Source organism: Suricata suricatta, chromosome 17 (genome assembly GCF_006229205.1).
Source record: "Suricata suricatta isolate VVHF042 chromosome 17, meerkat_22Aug2017_6uvM2_HiC, whole genome shotgun sequence".
NCBI classification, from domain to species: Eukaryota; Metazoa; Chordata; class Mammalia; order Carnivora; family Herpestidae; genus Suricata; species Suricata suricatta.
In genome coordinates this window covers 46,595,968-46,614,682 of record NC_043716.1, presented here as the reverse complement: position 1 = coordinate 46,614,682, position 18,715 = coordinate 46,595,968, and the positions used below count along the sequence as shown (strand labels likewise).

Genomic DNA, 18,715 nt, shown 5'->3' with positions numbered 1-18,715 from the left:
GAAAGTCACATGAAACAGGCCAGTTACCCGCACCAACGCCCTCATCGTACGGTTAAGGGCCTCCTCCCTCGGACTGGCAAAGCCCAGACAAACGTATAATTTCTGCTGTGCCGTGGGGCTTCTAAGGGGTTTTGAGGAACAAAAAAAGCCTCTGCTTTCTCACCAACAAATGGAAATTGTGACCAAAATAGTACTAGAAAGTAAGCTAGGGTCGGAGATGTCTGGGCCCGCTCTAATTTTCACTTTTGATGAGAACATGTGAGTAAGTCTGTCCTCTGTGTAGGTGGGTGCTGTGGGTGACATTCGAAAGCAAGGATAGGATGGGGCTCAGAGCCACACCGTCACCAGCATGGAGCTACAACGGCACTTGCGTTGATGCCAAGAATCACCCGAGCCCGGCTGAGTTAGCTAATGCTGGGCCAGGAAGGAAGTAAACAGTGGGCGTAAAAACCAAGGAAGGCACAAAAGAAATGGGAAAAACCCAAGTCTTCAAAGCATAGCACATGAACAGCCCAGCCTGCCCTGTAATCTCTGCATGACAACCGTGCTCACTTTTCCTGTGTGCTTTTCTGGTTTCTGCACTCGATGGGAATGTAAGTAGATGACATATGGCAAGTGGGTATTCTGGTAGCTTCACAGAAATACATGATATGAGATGTGAGGAGAGTGTGGCTTTCTAGCAGATAGTGGTGGCCTAGCGTGTTACCAGGTGTGCAGACAATTGGAACCTGCTGTATATAATTACAATTATTACATAGCCTCCTGAAACTGCTGTTTTCATTTTGGGGAACTACAAGCCCAAATCTGCAAAGGATACAAATGATAATAACTTTAGAAATGAAAACATAAGCAATCTAAATACAGCCACTTAAGGAAAACCTATACTACCTGAAGAACAATTTAGAAGTTATTTTAAGAGCTATACCAAATTACTGGGGCTACCCATCGGTCTGTACAAAAACATACTCAGGTGATGCATAATTCAATTATTTCACAAATACCTTCTATTCGTATCCCTCAAATTCTTTAATAGCTATTATTTCCTTCTGTGTCAAGTCAGTTTACTTTCCTTCTTCGCCTAGTTCCTTGCCAAGGAGCTGAAGAACACTTGACCTACCTCTTCTCTCTAATTCTGGGTGATCTTCATTTGTGTGCGCAGCCTCTTGGCCACCTCTCCATGGGGGCTCTGTCAGCTCTTTAAACCCTGAAATTGCTCCTTGTCTAAATTATGCAGGCCTCTTCCACCTTCTTCTTTTCAGACAGAGTTTGATGTTTCCCAAAAGAATATGTCCCTTTGAACCCCAAACATAACCCTTCTTTCTCTCTCCCTCCTTCTCTCTCTCTCCCTGTCCTTCTCTCTCTTCCTTTGCCCACAATGTAAATGCATATCATTTTAATTCTGTTTGTTACATCTAATTTACTTGGAGTTGTGATAACCCAACTGATCAAAACATTTTAAAAAAGCCAACAAACCAGATATTTTACAAAATTCCTTTCTTTCCTCACCTATTTGATATCAAAAATTTTATCCCTGACTTGATAACTATTGGCCATTTACCTAAAGGTGAACACCACCTAACAATACATGTATCTGTCAGTTCACTTTTGTCCCATTATCTGTGGATTTCAGAACATGACCCAGTCCTGGACTTCCTCTTTTCCAGCTCCTACAATCACGTGACCTCAAAGTCCTCATCAATCAGCCACCAGTGTCCCTAATCACCTCTTAGTTTCTTCTTCTTCTTTCTTTAATGCCTATTTATTTTTGAGAGAGAAAGAGAATGAGTGGGAGAGGGGCAGAGAAAGAGGGAGAGAGAAGGCCCGAAATCACCTCTGTGCTGTCATCAGTGAGCCAATGCAGGGCTCGAACTCATAATCTGTGAGATCAAGACCTGAGCCAAAGTTGGACGCTCAACTGACTGAGCCACCCAGGTGTTCCTGCCTTTTGGTTCCTTCTTTTCCTCTCCTCTGAAAACCTTAGCTTCACCTCCATTTTGGTGACCCATTCTACTGCTATAGCATATATGTGTTCTCTTATGATTCAGAATTGGTGCATGTCTAAAATCTTCAATTAAGCAAGCCCATATGCTGATCTAGTAAAAGGAACATCATCCAAGGTTTACACACAAACAGTGGGTGAAGTTAGGCAATAAACATCATGTACTCTGGTTGATGCCTAGGGTACACGTGGAAATGGGATGAGAGGTAGGTAGATGGGCGAGTTGAGCAGTTCATGTCTCACTGGGTGGTGAGGAACATTTGAAAGCTCCTGAGTAGAGGTGTGATGTGATTAGGTGTGTTTAGAGCTACGGCCAATTCACCTGCTCTGCTAATACACGGAGTTGGATGGGAGAGAACAGGGAGACTCAGGAAGAGTCCAGGAGAAGGCCATAAGCATAAATCAGACAAGAGAATGCTAATAGAACAAAGAGAAAGGGTTAACTTAAGGCCCCAAAACAACTGGGAGTAAGAGAAGAAGTCAGCTGAGGATCTCAGTATCATTTAAGTCATGAGCAGTAAGAGTGAGGAGGAAGTATGCTGAGTTCTAGAAGCCAAGATCATCTGTAAAGAGTTGTCTACTCAGTCTGGAACTTGATGGAAAACCAGGGTCAGCAGTTCTGCAGGCTAATGAGAGTTGGAATTGTAGGAGCGATTGCATTTGTGGAGGGAGAAAGATAGAAGGAAAAAGAAATCAGAGAGCACTGGTGCGGAATTTATGCTGAGGACTCCCAAAGCGAGAAGAAGAGCTAGTGAATACACCTTTCGAAGACATTTAAGTGTAGCATGGAATGGAATCTGGAGAGCTGAGGAAGGAGGGGTTTCAAGGACATGCTTATCAGAATTGGATGCTGTTGAGGGCAGTCAGGGAAGAGTCACAACTGAGGCCACCTCTCTGTCACCATCGGCATAATCACGACGACAACTACCAGTGCTGACAGCAAAAACTGGTGAAGTTCATCATCTCTAAGAACGTGGTTTTATGAGTTGGTAGATGTAAATACCAAATCCATGTCTTTATTCAACAAAGACTTATTGAGTCTTAGTGTTTGCCAGTACTGAACCGGGCACTGGGTGGAAAGCAAAGAACAAGAAGTAAGGCATGGCGAGGAAGCAGAGGGTGGGCATAGCTCTACTCTTGTAAGAATTTGGGGCTGTAACGGATTGAGAGGGGAAAGTCGTCTAGGTGGGGGGATGAGTCCGACTCAAATCAAAGTTTGTTTCCTTGGGGAAGCACTAAATCTGAACGAGAGTATTTTACCTTGATGTGCCTGTCCAAAATATTGTATTGTGCTACCATAATGGGACCTTTTCACCATTTATAACATGTTTCTGTTGGAAAATGTGTTTAGAGTTTCCATTTGGGATACAAGGAACACATCTTTACCCTACAACAGCCTTGGTAGTGTAATCAATTCAAATTTCAGGCATTAACAGTGGAAATGAGAGAGAGAGAGAGGATTATGAGACCATGAGGGCAAAAACAGAGAGCGTGATACCATAAAGGCACATTGCAGGGGGCGATGTGATTCGGAGGGCCTTGCTGGCACCGCGATGGGCCAGGGCCGCCGAGGAAATGAGAGACTGGAGATCATGCTATGGTCACAGGTCCGGACTCTAGAAATTATTGTTGTCATAACCTTTAAACATCACATCTCATACCTATGGAAGCTAGGAGTCTCTGCAGCTGCAATAAAATTTGACATTCTCAGCTGCAATAAAATTTATATTTACATGTTCCATTTTCCTTAATTCCCAGAAAAACGTTAACTGGGCTCTCATTAGGAGATGTAATTCGCTCAGCTAAATACACAGGTATATTTTAGGACTTCTTACTGGGTCACACTTAAAAGTTTTTACTATGAACTTAACAACTTGCCTTGGCCCCGGAAACAGCTTTTGAAAAAATGTCGTGTGCCTCAGGCAAGCGACTGAAAGGACAGTATGCGGCTCACACATACACACACACACACACACACACACATACACACACACACGCTCTTTAAACTATAATGATCTCACAGATATGAAAACACGGTAGTCCCAGAAGAGAGAGACGAATTCCAAAAAGAAACTAGAAATGGAACAAAAATAAGGGTTTAAACTTATTTGATGATTCCCATCAAATGGAACAAAATGCCTTAATATGTCCGCTGTACTTAATTTTTACCCATTCTTTTGATTAGCGATTTCTCCTCTCTGCCTTTTGAATATGGACTGGCCCTTCCTCCTAGCTTCAGGCCTTAACCTAAAGGCCGAGATGTGAAAGCACACTCTCATTCTGTGTCCCCTGCATCATAGAGATACTTTATAGATGCCATATAATAAATACAAAGCACTGCTTTGAAAATTTTTGTTCCCCAAATCCTGTTTTTTTTTTTTATTTAACTGGCTTTCAAGTTTTAATTTTCCTGAACACAATTTCTTGGAAGACTAGCAGCTAGAGAGCTTGTGTCCAGGTGAAGGCATGGGTGGCTGAAGGTGAAAATTGTTTCAGAGGGTCCCTGACTTCTCAGACAAAAAGAAATGAAATAGAACCAGGAGAGTCGACTACCGTCTTGTCCACTGACAATCACTTAGTTGGCAGAAGTATTTGTAGCATCTGACTCTAAAAACCCAAAAGGAGCCCCAGAAAATGTTTTTCTGACAATGTTTCTCTATTAATATAAAACTTGACTCATTGGTTAAGCCTCCAACTTCGGCTCAGATCATGATTTCACAGTTTGTGAGTTCGAGTCCCACATCAGGCTCTGTGCTGACAGCTCAGAGCCTGGAGCCTGCTTCGGATTCTGTGTCTCTCGCTCTCTCTACCCCTACCCAACTCATGCTCTGTCTCTCAAAAATGAATAAACATTAAAAAAATGATAAAAAAATAAAACTTGACTCATCTCTTCAACTCTTCCAAACTTGACCAAGTGAATGTAAACAATGTAAAGTGGTAATTTTGCTAGATCTTAACTGGACACTGCATTTGATATTTTAATTTAAAAAAAATTTACTATTTTCCCATAGAATACAATCAAGGACTTCTTGCTAAGAGCCTCCTTCCACTCATCCTGTGAGGGAGAGAGACTCTTCTCAATAAAATCAATAGAACTGAGGAGGATGTGGTTTAACTATTTTTTTCTTCTTTCTTTTCTTTTTCTCTTTTGACATAGTTGTTTATGTTTACTGATAAAAATGAAAGGAATTTTTATGTCATGAACTAATCTAGCCTCAACAAGATGAAACAAAAACTTGGATAAACATCAGAAGGAGAATGGAAAGGGAAATCCAACTTTGCAGAAGCTTCTAGATAGTTTAGGGATTGCGATTCAGAGAGGATCAGACCAGAACATGTTCTCATCTTGGGGTGAAGCCTGTAAGTATGATTGTTCTTTTAGCCCTAAAAATCTTGTCAAGTTGTTTCCACGTGAAAATTTCAGAGAAATGCTCTTCGTGATCTGACTCGGTGAGGTCTAGAGAGAAAGGGGCAGAAAGAGGGATGGGGAGGTAAATCTCAGGCCTCACCCCAAAACACATCATGAAGACTACAAGTTTTAGATGCTGAGGAAGTTAAATTGATTGTTTTCTCTGCCTATGTGTTGCCATACTGTTTTAAGAAGAAAGTGCTTCCTAAGTGACCCACATGATATATATATAAAACATGTATATATAAATAAAATATGTATATGTGTGTATATATGCTTTATACACATATACATAAATATATATATATAAAGTTTATTCATTTATTTTAAGAGAGAAAGAGACAGCGCAATCAGGGAAGAAGCAGAGAGAGAGAGAGAAGGAGAGAGAGAATCCCAAGCAGGCGCTGTGCTACCAGCACAGAGCCAGATGTGGGGTTTGAACTCACGAAGCTGTGAGATCATGACCTGAGCTGATACAGAGTTGGACGCTTACGAGACTGAGCCACCAGGCGCCCTGTGAACTATATTTTTATTATTCACACAGCCGTGCAGGGGCGGATGCGAGGCCTGGGCTTATTCGGCAGTGGACACCTGGCGGGCAGACAGATGGACGCTGAGAGCCACATGTCTCAGGCACTGGGCTCGGCTCCCAGGCTGGCAGCCAGCGGCCCTGTTCCCGTGGGGTTTGGAGGCCAGGGAGAGGTGCAGAGAAGTATAGCAGTCCCATTTCATGTGTGTCCGTGCGGCCCTGGGACAATCGGAGGGCACCAAAGGAACAAGAGGGATGGAACGGAAGCCTGTGTCGGGAGGCTGGGCTGGCCAAGGAAGTCTTTCTAGGGAGAGACGTCTAAGATGAGACCCGCGAGACGCACAGGAGTTAGGCAGGCAAAGGGGTAAAAGCTGAAGATGAGAGAAGCTCAGTAGAGCTTAAGAGTTTGAGGGTGAGTAATGGGGGGAGCATGGGGTGCAGGGAGGGGAGGCGAGAGGTGGCCGAGTCAGGCTGGGCAGTGATGGAGTCTCACGAGCCTTGTTAGAGCATCTGGGCTGCATCCTCAGACTCATGGGGACCCAGGGCAGCAAAGGTCACTCTGGGTGTGGTGTGGAGGAGCGGCTGGAGGGGAGAATGCAGCCCGCTGAGAATCAGGGGGGAGCTGGTGGGCTCCCGCCCTAGGGGAAGGGTCTTGTGGGTGCAGAGAAGAGGGGAAGCCAAAGCGAAGATCAGAACCAGGGGACCGGCTGCCTCTGGGAAGGAAGGCGAGAGGACCACTAACTGCACGTGGGAACACAGGAGCAGAATCAGATGCAAGGGGCTTGGATAATCATCTCAGTTTTGAACATGGTTGAGTTTTCAGGTCTCTGTAGGACATGTCAAGATCTGTATAGATAACCAAGAAGCTTCCAGAAAGACCTGGAATGCAGTACGATCTGAGAGATCTGAGGGTAGAGATAGAAAGTTGCGAGTTTTCTTTTTTTTTTTAAGTTTATTTATTTATTTTGAAGGGGAGAGGGAGGGAGAGGGGGAGGGAGAGGGAGAGAGAGAAAGAGAGAGAACTCACGAGCAAAAACAGAGGAGGGGCAGAGAGACACAGAGAGAGAGAATCCCAAGCATGCTCCATGCTGTCTGCATAGAGCCTGGTGCGGGGCTCAAACTCACAAACCATGAGATCATCACCTGAGCTGAAATCAAGAGTCAGATGCTCAACGGACTGAGCCACCCAGGCGCCCTGAAAGTTGACTGTTTTCAAAATGCAGATGGGAGTGGACAAGTCTGCCTACATGACATTATTGAGCCTAATTAGAAAGAGAAGCCCAGGACAATCTCTTTGAAGAACAATGGGGTCTGAGGGCAAGAGAGACCAAGGGGCCGACTAATGTGACTGCCTTCCACTGCAGGGGGTCAGGCAGATAAAGACCGAGTCTGGTGGCTTTAGCAACAAGGAAGCCACCAGCAACCCAAACATCAGTTTCTGTGGAGTGATGGGGACAGAAGTCAGACTGTCCCCCCTCAAAAAATGAGTAGAAACTAAGCAGAGATGGTCTGTAGAAGGGGAAGGGGGTCAAGAGAAGTTGGCTTACGATGGGTTATATCCAAATAGACCTCAACTCTGACTTGATAGGGTCCCTTGAAAAATAATTTAACGAGCACGTAGTAGGATTTTTTCGCAGAAGACACTATTCTAAATGCTTTTCAAGCATTACCTCATTTATTTCTCATAGAAATCCCTATACGTTTTATTATCACTTCCACTTTTTCTTTTTTTTTTTTTGGAAAGGAGGAAAATGAGGCACAGAGTGGCTAAGCAGCTTGTTTGAGGCCCCATGGTTTTGAAATGGTGGAGCCACAATTTGAACCCCGGCAGCCCGGCTCCAGAACTCATGGTACCTCTCTTTAACGCAAAACATGCAGGATAATCCAAGGGGATACTTGGAGCCTTAGAGAAGTGAAAACAGCAGTAACATTAACAAGATCGGGTTTCATGTAACACTTCATAGTTCGGCACAGGGTGAAAAATCACTCAAAGTAATCCGGAGGCTGTCATCTTCATTCCGCGGAGCTAGCATCCTTCCAAAATTAAAAAAATGCTGCTGTACTGACCCCTTTTATTTATTCATTGATCATCTGACATCACAGACATAAAATCACTTGAACTCAATGGATTCCCCAAATAATTGGTTTCCTCTTGCAAAACAAAGTCCTCCCTCTCCTCACCAATCCATCGTGGCCCGCACGTCTTTGCTGAGCCCTCCGCGTCGACGAGGCTGAAGCAATCGCTCCCCATCAACAACATGTCCTTCCTTCGGAATGCTCCTTAAACTAGGTAGAAGTGTGTAGAACGTTACTTTTCAAATCATGACCTCTTTTCCAAATTGGCCTTTAACATCCTGTTTCCAAGGACAGACAGCTAGAGAGAAGTTTTGAAAAATCACGCAAGCACCAAAGCCAACTAGTGGAGGAAACGTTTCTTAAATGGTTCAAATGAGATGTGGCTTTGCTGAGCCCCATTGGAAAAGGGGAGGTTCTGCTGGGGTCACAAGGAGCCACAGAAGAAAGAGTGTGAAGAAATACGCATTCATTCTGGCAGCTCACTTATATTTTATGTGTTTATTAAAATTTTTTTTAATGTTTTTACTCATTTTTGAGAGAGAGAGAGAGAGAAAGAGAGAGACAGCATGAGCAGGGGATGGTCAGAGAGAGAGGGAGACACAGAATCCAAAGACAGGCTCCAGTCTCTGAGCTAGCTATCAGCACAGAGCCTGATGTGGGGCTTGAACCCACGAACCATGAGATCATGACCATGTGTGTTTGAATACTTGGAGTAGGCGGGAAACACCTGAAAGGCTTGGGGTTCAAGTCTTCTTGCTGCCAACAGTTGCGTGGCCAGGCTCTTCACCTCACATGGGCTCAAGATTTTTATTTGTGCAACGGGGGATGAGGATGGGGAGAATAAGAGGTCAGTGAGGTTATGGGGACCAATTCTCTAAAATTCTCTTCTGCTTGAAGACTCTTAAGTAATCAGGGGCACCTGGGTGGCCCAATCAGTTGAGCGTCCAACTCTTGGTTTTGGCTCAAGTGGTTTTGTGAGTTCCAGCCCAGCATCAGGTCTGCACTGACAGTGCGGAGCCTGCTTAGGATTCTCTCTCTTTCCCTTTCACTCCCTGCCCCTCCCCTGCTCAGGTGGTCTCTGTCACTCTCAAAATACATAAATTTAAAAAAAAAAAAGAATCTGGTAATCAATGAAGTAATATGGGACTATGATTTCCGTTGGTATAAGAGGAAACTGTTCCATCCGAATCCATTATATTTAATACTCTGCTCGTTAAACTTTGTTAAGAATACAGGAATGAGGACATGACGTCTGAGAACAGGGAGACGGTGAGCTTGGGTGGAAACCTGCCATCAGGAAGAAAAGAGAAATCAGAAGAAAAACTCAGCTCGAGGGGACGTGACACAGGATCTGATAGACAAGGCTGTTATTTGAATTGATCAGAGCTCGGGATCAGTTTTAATGAAAGCACGTTAGGCCAAGAAGTGAAACGGTAGACTTGTCAGCAAGGCGGAAAACGGGCCACAGCAAAGCCGGTCCCACGGAAGAATAGCCGTTGTTTAGGCTGCGAGGGATTTGGGGTTAAGTAAGTGCACATCTTTGGCGTCTCCAAATAAGCATATCCACCTCATATTGAAGCATATACCACATACCGTGTTCAGAGAAGAATGCGTGCACGGTCCAATGTGGGTCACAAACCATCTTGTGATGTTAATAGTAAACTTGATCTATATTCTAACAGGAACCCAGCTGGTTTCTGGACCCTTCCCGTGGTAGACTGAAACTTACAACGAGGGGCTGTTTATTAACTATACCAAAGGGAAAAACAGGCCAAATCCAGACCTTGTAGACTTTGCAGATACTATTTAAAAATAAAACAAAACCAGATAAGTTGGCTCGGAAAACAGAGAGGAAAGTAAAAAGATCTCTGAGGGACACAGGTAATATTTGCTAAAATTTGAAATAGTTTTTAAAAATTTTTTAAATATTGGTTTATTTTTGAGACAGAGAGAGAGCACGAGTGGGGCAGAAAGAGAAGGAGACACAGAATCGGAAGCAGGCTCCAGGCTCTGAGCTGTCAGCACAGAGCCCAGCACGGGGCTCGAACTCACGAACCATGAGATCATGACCTGAGGCGAAGACAGATGCTTAACCGACTGAACCACCCAGGCGCCCCTGAAATAAGGTTTAAAGCAACAATGAAATGACACTACAAAAATGGTTTTGTGCACAAAGCCTGGCAGGTCCGGCTGGGGTCCGGTCAGAGCCGTGGAGGGAGGCACCTCTGCTGGGGAGAAGGACCCCGAGGAGAGGCCAGTCTTCTGGAAGAGAAAATGCAGGTCAGTGTCACTTCTGCCTTTGGAATGAATCTGCCACCAGGATTGGCAAGAATGTAAGATGGCAAAAGAGCCACTGGGATGAAAAGAAAAATAATGCTTGTTTCTAAGAATGCTGCTGCTTTGTTTTATGAACTAGTCTATTTGTTTTGGCTGCAACTAAACTCAAGAATGTTTTCTGCATATTTTACAGCGTAGTTTATAGACATCAAAGGAACAATCTCTCCTTTCATCATTATTTACACATAAAAATAATGCAATTTGTGGTGCATGGAAGATGTGACTTCTTAAAAAGCTCTTGAGTCTAATTTATTAATTGCTTTAGATTTAAAGTTAAACAAGGGTGAGATGCAAATCACATGTGACTCTGAAATACTGTACCACCGAATCTTGTTTTATTAATGAGGTGGTGAGGAGCTATATGAATATTTATTTAGGCGGTTGGAGGGCTTGATGAAGAATCCGGGAGCAAGTGACAGAGACATAAAAGCAAAAGCGCTCTGCGTCTCTGGAAGAAAATGGGGGCTGTTTCTTTGTTTTTAATTCCAGTTTTTCCTCTGTGCTTCCAACATTAAAGCATTCCTGTAACCCACCAACCACCCTAGATCTCTTTCGTTCCAAATCTCTGGTTTCAGCTGCTACTTCTGTGCTGTGGTAGCAACAGCCTCCTGGTGACAACCTGAAAGTGACATTTTGGTCTTTCCTGACGGCTGGACGGCATCACATTAGTTCTTTTTCTCCCCCCCCCCCATATGCATTTGGAAAACACCATACACGTACAGAAACTAGATTTATTTTGATTCATTTGCTGATTTTGATTTAGTTCCTTAGATATTCTGTTAAAGCTATCAATTAACTCTCTACATTCTATGTTTTCTCACGCAACAAATTCTCTAAACACACACACACACACACACACACACACACACACACACGGCAGAATGAGCTAGGCCTGTTTTAAATTTTGTTCTATGATTTATAAGGCACATTTATGCAGAATGGACTATGATACAACCGTTTACCCACAGCGTTACTCTTTTCTCACTAAGACTATGTAATAAACGCCGGAAAATATACATGTGTGTACACTCATTCTATCTTCTATACATACCAACACACATACGCAAATACACACGCTCGCATACATATATACATCCACTCTGTTTCCTTTTGTGAAAAGCCGCCCAAATCTCAACCTATACCTGTCAACATGGAATCAAAAATAGACTCGGACAAACTTGGGAAGTCAAGCATTACGCTTCCGCAGCAACAAAGATAATGGCAAACAAGGTCCCGCCAGGTATTGGGACCCAGGGGCTCTGCCTCCCACCCCTGCCTAGCTTCCTTGCTGTTCACTGTGGCCTCACCAGCTGCCCTCACAGCTGCCCACCCTGCCCCAGCTCTGTGCCCCCCGCCCCTAGATACCCTGCAGCTCTCTGCTCCCGCCTTCCTGCTCCAAATACCAATTCCTGGTCCTACAAATGAGATGATTTCATCTGTTGGGAAGAAAGTCTAGTTAAACAATCGCACGTTAACATGTGAACAACCTCAGGGGCTTTTCTAGTATGTTAATACACCAAGCATGTCTGCATCTTTTTAAAATGTTTAAACGTTTATTTATTTGTTAAAAATTTTTTACATTTATTTATTTTTGAGAGACAGAGAGAGAGACAGAGAATGAAGGGGAGGGGCAGAGGGAGAACGAGACACAGAATCCGAAGGAGGCTCCAGGCTCTGAGCAAGCTGTCAGCATAGAGCCCGATGCGGGGCTCGAACCCATGAACTATGAGATCGTGACCTGAGCGGAAGTTGGATGCTCAACTGACTGACCCACCCAGGTGCCCCATAACGCTTATTTATTTTTGAGAGATAGAGCGTGAGCAGGGGAGGGGCAGAGAGGCGGGGAGCAAATTCCTCTTTTAAGATGCACACATCCTTGAGGCACCTGGGTGGCTCAGTCAGTTAAGTGGCCGACTTCGGCTCAGGGCATGATCTTGTGGTTGGTGAGTTCAAGCCCCGCATCAGGCTCTGTGCTGACTGCTCTGAGCCTGAAGCCCACTTCGGATTCTGTGTCTCCTTCTCTCTCTCCCCCTCCCCACCTCGGCTCTGTCTCTCTCTCAAAAATAAATAAATGTTAAAAAAATTTAAAAAAAGGAGTTTGCTAACCCAAAACTTTACATATTTAACTGCAGTTTGTTGTTGTTGTTGTTTTGTTTTGCTTTGTTTGGTGGGTGTGTGTGTCCCTACTTCTTTTAAATGCAAGGTTGGTGATGATATGCTCAAAACTGCCTTTATAGAATACAACAAAATTTAGCATTTAATAATGAGAGCTTATATTCTTCCAATCCACTAAGTCTTTATTTGGGGGTGTCCACTAATGTGGGTGCTATGCAGAAACCAGAAACAATGAAAGAATCAGTAACGGTTCAGAGCTGCATGAAAGTAAAAGGTCCCCAGGGAGGGGCAGTCAGAAAGGCTTCCTGGAGGAGGCAGGTGGGACCTTGAGCTGACCTGGCTAACACTTGACAAGTCTGAGGGGTGGAGAAGAGGCCGCATAGCGAGGAGGCAGGTACGCGGCGTGAATGACGGCCGGCCGGAGGCGCCGACACCGACTTGTGAGCAGGGGGACCAGTGGCCAGAACAGAACGTACATGTTGAGAAATACTGACAAATCTGGACGGGCTTCAGAAGCCTGGCAGAAGATCTGGATCTTGCTTTAGAAGCAACCCTCTACATTTGGGCTAATAACGTGATATTCTAATAAATTAAAACATCATCCAAGTACAGAAAATGAAAAGTAAAAAATCCTATCCCCCCAAATGGCCACTTAAGCCGTCTTGAGACCCGCTGGGGCAAATTTAAATCTGTGCGGTAGTCTTCACACGGCATGGTAGCAATCTCGTCTCATGTCCCATAGAGCTCTACTTTGTCCTTCTAAAATGGCCTGGTAGTAGTCCTTCGTGTGGCTGTGGGTACCAGAGTTCACAGTTTCCCCCAGCTTTTCGCTCAAGGAAATGTTACAGAGATAGTGCCTGTCTTCACAGGTGAGTCCCCGGGATGACCTCCTACCCCGGAGCAGCTGAGCCAGAGGCGCTGGTAAAGTGGCGCCTTCCAAGGAGGGTGCGGCCGTTTTTGTTCCCACAACTGCATATCATCAGGTATTTTTCCAAATTCAAAATTTATGCCTGTCAAGTGGCAACCAAGCCCTTCAAAACTTTGTAGTTTTGATTTACATTTCTTTAATTATGAATGAGAATTAGCATACTTTTCACAGGCTTGCTGGATATTGAATTCTCGGTCCATATCCTTTGCTTTATTTGGGTCCACTGGCTTGTTAGTCTTTTCCTATTGATTTTCAGGCACCCTTTGTAAGGCAGGCAAATCGGCGATTTAGGATTTCTCTGGCAGAGTTCTTCACACTGGGCTGAGCTGAGAGACTTTTGGCAGGGACACCAGCTGAGAGGAGGCTGGTTTGAATCAAGTGCAAGTTGAGCAAAGCTCTGAGTCAGGGTCAGAGCAGAGAGATGAGAAATATATTCCAGGATTCTGGGGATAGACTTGCGATAAATTGGGATGAAGGGAAAGAAAGGACAAAGAGGAACCCAGCAGTGCTAAAAGGAAAGAGAGGGGCGCCTGGGTGGCTCAGTCGGTTAAGTGTCCGGCTTCAGCTCAGGTCGTGATCTCGCGGTCATGGGTTTGAGTCCCGCGTCAGGCTCTGTGCCGACAGCTCTCTCCCTCTCTCTCTGACCCTCCCCTGCTTGCACTGTCTCTCTTTGTCACTCAAAAATAAATAAAAAACATTTAAAAATTTTTTTAAAGGAAAGAGAAAGACTCGGGGTAACCCTGATAGACTAGAGAAGAGTCAGTTTTTAAGGGAAGATAATAATTCAATGTTGTAGCTACTGAGTTTGAAGTAGTAGTTATTCTCTAAATGAAGCTGATTTACAGGCAGTGGGAGACACAGGACAACCGGGAATCAGGCTGAGGCTTCTGGGAAGCATCCCTGCAGAAATGATGGCCGAAATCACACAAAAGGTGAGCTCACGGTGGGAGGGAAAAGGAGAAGCAGAGCCTGGGACACAGACTCAGGGAACACCTACAGGGAGGAAGAGAGACCAATAGAGGAAACAAGTAAGAGAAGTACTACATAAACCAAGAGAAGAGTGCAGTTGGAGAGCAGTGGTGAGCCAACTAAGGCCAACAGGCTAAATCTGGCACCCAGTCTGTTTCTGTAAATAAAGTTTTATTGGAACACAGCCATGTCCATTTGTTGATATTGTCTAAGGCTGCATTCACACCATGGAAGCCAGAGTTGAAGAGTGGCAACAGAGATCTTATGGCCGATAAAGCCTCAAATAGTTACTACCTGGCTCTTTACAGAGAAAGTTTGCCAACCTCTGTTCTAGAAGGAAAACTGTTGGTCAATATAGTCAAGTGCTGCATGGAGTTAGTGGATGATTAGAAATGGGAAAACACCACTGAACTTAGAGAAGAGGTAACAGGTCCCTCTGTAAACTTCCCATATTATATTGGGGTTGGAAAAGGGACTCTGGGGGGAACATTTGGAAGAGCTGAATCATATAGTACATCTCCACAAAAGCAGAGCAGGTGGGTGGTTGGCAGCGAGGAAGAGTAGAAAGAGGGATTAGAGAATGTGGTTTATCCACTTGTTTTAGGAAGGCTGAGCAGCACCACGCGCACAGGGACTAAGAGCTGGAAGTTGGTTTCATCAAGAAAGTAGGGGAAAAGGAACTGTTGTAGCAGCAGTATTCTAGTAAATATTTAATAACTGGCTCTCCAAAAGTCTTTGTAGCAGTATGCATGGATTTCCAGGGCACGCGTATTCCAGCTGGCGGAATTCCTAACAGTGTAAGAATCAGCTCACTGCAGTGAGCACAAGCTGGGGCCAGCGCACCAACCGGGTGCTGCTGTCACCCAGGCTGATGGTGGGGGAGAAAGCACGACGCCATGAGCGATAGGTTGAATTTTTTTTAAACGGCGTCTTTTTAAAATTTTTATTTTTTTTAATGTTTCTTTTTGAGAGAGAGAAGGCAAACAGCCAATTAAAGCAAGACATCACAAAACTATTTAATATAACGAATATATGAAATCACGATCAAGTCTTCTAACAATTAAACTTCTTTCGAACACAGTCCCGCTGAATATACGTGTGTATGTGTGTATGTGAATATATATAATTATGCATATATACGCATATGTACATACATAGTAATCATTCAGCAGTTTTGGTTGTGGAGGCTTACAGTTAATGTATTTAAGTGCTTATTATGTTCATCAAACTGACTTTGGAAGTTTCTGATATAGTTCAGAATTATTAAGGAATAAAATAGTTCTAAATTGGGGCACCTGGGTGGCTCAGTCAGTTAAGCGTCCAACTTCAGATCAGGTCATGATCTCATGGTCAGTGAGTCTGAGTCCTGTATCGGGCTCTGTGCCGACAGCTCAGAGCCTGGAGCCTGCTTCGGATTCTGTGTCTCCCTCTCTCTCTGTTCCTCCCCTGCTTGCACTCTTTTTCTCTCTGTCTCTCAAAAATGGATAAATGTTAAAAAAAATTTTAAGTTCTAAATAGTTATTTTTCAAGGTTTTTCAAATATTAAAGAAACTGATGCAGATATACTCCGATATTTGATTCACCAAGGCAATTCATAGTTTGGACCATGCAGTAATAAAATTCATGTACTGACTTCCAAAGCGTTTACTCAGCCATTGGAAGAGGACTGTGTTTTCACCTGTGTTCTTTGCGTCACTTTCAGTCATTCATGCATTCCCTCAACAAACCCTAATTGATCCCTTAGTATATACAAGGCAGTATCCCAGAGGCGGAAAGTACTTTTCATAATGCTTAAAAGCTTTGTCTACTGAACAAACAATCTTCAGCCAGTCCTTAAATAAAATAAAATTTTGCTAGAGAATGGAACTGAAGGAAAGGTATGGGGTAAACTACTTTGGGGGTGGGGGAGAAGGTTCATTTCTTCTCTGTTCGTTTATTGTTACTGCTTCTTCTTGCTCGAGGAAGCGAGGTCATAATTCACTACCACACCGTACCCAATTATCTTCCAGAGCATTCTTCCTGGAAAATGGCACTTAGGCTTTCTGCTAGAATGACTGAATGGCTCTGTCTTCCTTTCTGAGGGTGCAGGCAAGCCTTCTTGGGTGGGATGGAAAATACACTTCTATTCTTAGCATTATTAATTCTAATTCAGGAGGGCACAAAGAAAATGCCACGTCCCCCCTGCACCCTGAGGGCATGCATGTAGGGGAGACAAGAATTAAATAATGAACAGGTTCCCAAACAAAGCCGTCTGATGCCGGGTACTGAGATTTCTTTCCGTTTGTCAATGCTACTAAAACCCCACAATGAGGTTTGTAATTTTATTCTTTGGGAAATGGATTCCTGTAAGCTTTTAGCACAGTGAGAATTGCCCAATCTTATGAAATATTCTCTTTCCCCGCCTCAAGCCCTTCTGGTAATACAGACCAGATTTCTAGATGTCCTACTGGCAACCGACCTTTTCTCGTGAACTTCAGTCAGTGGCCAAGGGAGAGAAGCATCAATGCTTTAAAATCTCTTTTCTATGCCTGCAAGCAAAAATTTTACAACATTTCTCCTTGATATGAAATCTCTGCTTGGACATCTGGCTTCACAGTGAGGAACTTTCAATGCTCTAGCTTCAAAGAAAGGGCTTAGCCCTGGTAGGGCAGTGATTCCAGAAGAATGTTCCACAGTCTTTCTATAGAACTCTAACAATTTCCCCCAATGAACTTCTGTGAGTTCAGTGGATATCGCTAAGTAACCTTTAGATAACTTTGTTTCAGGGGACAGCCTTTTGGGAGCCTTGCCCTGGAGTATGCAAATTACCCTCTCTGATAATATATGCAAGGTGCAGGATGTTTTATTTGAATCCACCTAATCAGGCAGAACAGGTCACTGTTATCCCAAGATCGAAGTTATTTATGCATATCTGCTCTGCCACCCCAAAATATTTACAAGCTTGCTGCCATCAGTCAGACCACGTGAGAAGAAATTGACATCATTCGTGCTTAGAGCCCAGATGTGAGAGGTGGTACCGTTCATTCATTCGGCGTATTTCTGGCACTTCCCCTGGTCCAAATGGTACAGCCAGTGTCCGTTCTCAGAAGCTCAGAGTCTAGTTGGTGAGCCAGAGAATGAATCAAAGACAAGTTGCAACCTCCGTGCCGCAGTCCTGAAATTCAGAAATCCCCCAGAAACTGCAAATTACGTTCGAGAGTCTGCAGTTAAACTTGTGAGGCCAGAAGACCTGCCTGGTGTCGTGAGGGTCCCTAGCCTCTGTCAGCCCCCGCTTGTTATCCGGGCAAGTTTCACTGCGCACTCGCGTGTCGGGGTGCAGCGGGCCATCCCGACCCCGCCGGGGATCAAGGACAAGCTTCCTGACACCTTCCTGGAACCTGCAGACCCCGATTCGCGAAACCTATCCAACATCAAGGTTTTGGATAAAAGGCTGTGGACGGGTGTCACAGCGCAGCAGAAACCTCGCTGGAGGAGTGGCCCATGCTGGCATGAGCGTCCTACTCTGACCCTTCCCAGAAAAGATGACATTTAAATCTTAAAAGGGAAAGACCTCACACAGGGTTCCTGGGATCACAGAGAGCTCGGCATGAATGCCGAGGAACGTTTGATGTGGGGGACAAAGGGCACGTCCAGACAGGAAGCTCTCCAAGTTTTTGGTCTCGGCGCACCCCTTTATGCCTTTAAAGATTCAGAACCCCAAAGAGGTTTTGTTTATGTGTGTTCTAGCTGTTGATATTTACCATATTAGAAATTAAAATTAAAAAAACATTAAAATATGTGTGTACAAATTCATTTTAAAATAGGTCCCATCCATTATATGTGACCATAAATATCATGTTTCCAAAGCAAAAGCAAAAAAAAAAAATTAGTGAGGAGAGCAGCTATGTTTTACTTTTTTTCCAAATCTTTTTAATGTCTGGCTTAATGGAAGGTGGCCGGATTCTCATATCTGCTTCTGCATTCAATTTTTGTTTTTTAAATTTTTTTTAGTTTTGAGAGAGAGGGAGGGAGGGGCAGAGAGAGGGAGACAGAGGATCTGAAGCAGGCTCCGCTGCTGACATTTGGGAGTCTGATGCGGGGGCTCGAACTCACGAACTGCGAGATCAAGACATGAGCCACCCAGGTGCGTCCTGCATTTACTCTCTTGCAGTGGGTCGCTCTGGTTGAAGTATAAGAAGACAAGCTAGTCTCCCACAAATAACCAATTAGAAAAGGAAAGATCTTTTTCTTTTTGAGAGAGAGAGAGAGAGCATGACAGGAGAGGGGCAGAGAGAGAGAGAGAGAGAGAGAGAGAGAGAGAGAAGACAGAATCCCAAGCAGGCTTCAGGCTGCCCGCACAGGAACCAAGAGTCG

General features: G+C 44.3%; 1 protein-coding gene across 1 annotated transcript in view; it reads right to left on the bottom strand.

The window, feature by feature from the left end:
- Window positions 1-18,715, bottom strand: part of CEP112 (centrosomal protein 112) — a 408,254-nt gene that overhangs the window by 61,801 nt on the left and 327,738 nt on the right. The window lies entirely within an intron of this gene.